General features: G+C 39.8%; 1 long non-coding RNA gene across 1 annotated transcript; it reads left to right on the top strand.

Moving 5' to 3' along the window:
- Positions 1 to 1,835: 1,835 nt before the first annotated feature.
- On the top strand, positions 1,836 to 2,743 carry LOC138621359 (uncharacterized). The gene is made up of 3 exons (XR_011310940.1): positions 1,836 to 1,959; positions 2,057 to 2,146; positions 2,588 to 2,743. It is a non-coding gene; the product is annotated as an uncharacterized lncRNA (long non-coding RNA).
- The last annotated feature ends 367 nt before the right edge of the window (positions 2,744 to 3,110 follow it).

Raw genomic sequence — 3,110 nt, 5'->3', positions numbered from 1 at the left:
CCAGAAAGAAGGTGTGGTTTTGTCTTCCGCAGGAAGTCTGTGGGCTCTGCTTTTCACTAGATGGTAACATACAAGATTAGTCATCTCTTTTTTTCATTAAGAAGCCACAAAGGGGTTAGTAATAATTGTAATTTGATCACTTTTACACAAGAGCCATCAATTCAATACTACCCTTGCATGTGATATATATTTATGCCGTGTGTGAAAACACTCTTGACCTCTTCATCAATCCTTCAAGATGTTGGAGATGTTCTACCAGTCTTGTGGCCAGTGAACTGTACTTCTCCGTAGTCTGCTGGGGGGGCAGCATTGGAGCCGGCGACACCAGCAGACTTAAACTGGTTAAGAAGGCCCAACTCCATAATTGACTGCAAACTGGACAGTCTGGAAAAGGTGGTGAAGAGGAGGACGCTGAAGAATCTATCGATCATATTGCATGATTCAACATTTAGATCAGTCGTTAGATCAAATCTGTAGTCATGTGAGGTTATCACTCTAAACAGATGTTGGTCAGGAAACTCACCTGCTATCCTAGCAGCTGATCGTTTTGGTTTTATTCACCTCACTGTTGCATGCCACGTACTGCAGCTCTTAACCCACACCTACTGCAAAGCCTGGTGGACGCTTTACACTGGTCACGATTCATGCTACATGATGAAAAACAGTCAACCTGAGCAAAGGTTCACATAATTTCAAGACTAGGGAGAAGGTTTAAGCTTAAACACAATGACAAGCCAGTGTTGGTGTCTGAGTCATCAATCTTTAAATAAACTTGAGGCGATATTAAGGACACGGAGAAAAAACTGCTCACATCCGGCTGCAACTGGTAAACAAAGACAATGGCTCAGTTTTTTTAAATGCCGATTTGTTATTTTCTTAATTGCGTTAGTGTTGTAGATTTTATATGTTTACATTAAGTTTGAAATGAAACCAGATACAAAAAAAAAATGCAGGAAGGTTTATATTATTTGTACACAAAACTTTAGTTTTGTAATGAGCAGTAGTTTCAATGCACACATTTCAGATTTATTCAGCAATCAAAAATATTTAAAAGTGAAATAAACTGGTAGTTCAGTCTGAATACACAGTGGTGTGAAAAAGTGTTTGCCCCCTTCCCGATTTCTTATTTTTTTGCATGTTTGTCACAACTTAAATGTTTCAGATCATCAAACAAATTTAAATATTAGTCAAAGATAACACAAGTAAACACAAAATGCAGTTTTTAAATGAAGGTTTGTATTATTAAGGGAGAAAAAAAAAAAAATCAAAACACACATGGCCCCGTGTGAAAAAGTGTTTGCCCTATTAACTGGTTGGACCACCCTTAGCAGCAACAACTGCAATCAAGCGTTTGCGATAACTTGCAATGAGTCTTTTACAGCGCTGTGGAGGAATTCTGGCCCACTCATCTTTGCAGAGTTGTTGCAATTCAGCCACATTGGAGGGTTTTCCAGCACAACCGCCTTTTTAAGGTCATGCCGCAGCATCTCGATAGGATTCAGGTCAGGACTTTGACTAGGCCACTCCAAAGTCTTCATTTTGTTTTTCTTCAGCCATTCAGAGGTGGACTTGCTGGTGTGTTTTGGATCATTGTCCTGCTGCAGAACCCAAGTTGGCTTCAGCTTGAGGTCACGAACAGATGGCCGGACATTCTCCTTCAGGATTTTTTTTGGTAGACAATAGAATTCATGGTTCCATTTATCACAGCAAGTCTTCCAGGTCCTGAAGCAGGAAAACAGCCCCAGACCATCACACTACCACCACCATATTTTATGTGTTTCTCTTCATGTTTATTGCCTCCGTCCCTGCCATTCATATTTCTTTCCAAGGTGCCCTTTCCAGTTGAATCTGGACTTGATAGGAATTGCCAATCGCTTCGCACAGTTAAATCTGTTGGCCTTCGCCCTGGGGACTCTCCTTCTCATTCCCTGTGCCGATAAAAAGGCTCAACAGATCCAAGTGAGTGCCTCCATGTCAATACAACACGTGAGAAGTAGCTATATACTGTATTTTAGGCTCTAATTATGATCACTCACCCCCTTTTTGCTGCTTCCAGGGTTTCCTGTCTGTTTGCAACCCGGTCGATGTCCTCGAGCAGGTGGAAGAACTTATGAACACCGGGGAGTTGGCCGGAATCCCTTCGCAGGTCAGGTGTCATTTTAGACCGGATGTGAAGTCTTTTCTACCAAACACGTACACAAGAACCGACATTTCATTCACTTTTCGGCTCTTACTCAAACTGACAATTAAACTGCCTGGCACTTCAACTTCATTTAGTATTTACACTTGAGCTGAAAAAACTTTTCTGTGCTTCCAGTTTAGCTGTTGTTTCAGGTGGTGAAGCTATAATCCAGAAATTTTACATATCAATAAACGTCTGTTACATTTTAGACCTTGCCAAACGACAAAATGCTGATTAGGCATATCACCACCAGGTTAATTTCTCTGTATTTGGCCGTATACCGTTTTTAAATTTGGTGTCTGGTGAGACTTTCTCTTTCTCAACAGATGAATGTTAACTGGGCATGCTGCATGGTTTTGAACTGTTGTCATATTATGTGACTTTATGAATTTTCTGATCCCTCAGATCCGGGAGACGGTATTAACTTTCATCAGCCAAAATGGACAGCACCAGAAACTGCTGAAGACCAAACACTTCAGCCATCTGAAGCAGCTTATAGTGTCAAGTGGTCAGCCTAACCAGATGAAAGACTTGGTCGACTACCTGATCAGCCAGAACTGGTAAGATCTTCTTTTTTTTTCAAAACCAAATATCATGGGAAAGAAGCATTTAAACATTTCTAATCATTGTTGGTCAAAAAACATCAATAATGTCATTATCACCAAATGATGTTAATAATGATATATTCATATATACAGAGATACAGAACAGATTTCTGTATGATCCATGGAAAAACTCGTATTCAAGACTGACAAGATACTCTTGCCCATGACCATACATACTAAACTTACAATAGGCATGCACACACATTCAGAGCCTTCTTTTTTTTCAGTCTAATGTAACTTAAAGAGTTATAGAACAAAATAAAAATTACTCAAAACCTACATGATTCCCTTTCAAAATGTTTGAGTTCTTCACATCAGTTTGT

The sequence above is a fragment of the Brachyistius frenatus genome, unplaced genomic scaffold (genome assembly GCF_029030835.1).
Source record: "Brachyistius frenatus isolate BFR_SWC_R1_liver_20210118 unplaced genomic scaffold, ASM2903083v1 Contig_30, whole genome shotgun sequence".
NCBI classification, from domain to species: domain Eukaryota; kingdom Metazoa; phylum Chordata; class Actinopteri; family Embiotocidae; genus Brachyistius; species Brachyistius frenatus.
The sequence above is the reverse complement of the archived record's forward strand: the minus strand, read 5'-3'. Positions and strand labels throughout refer to the sequence as shown.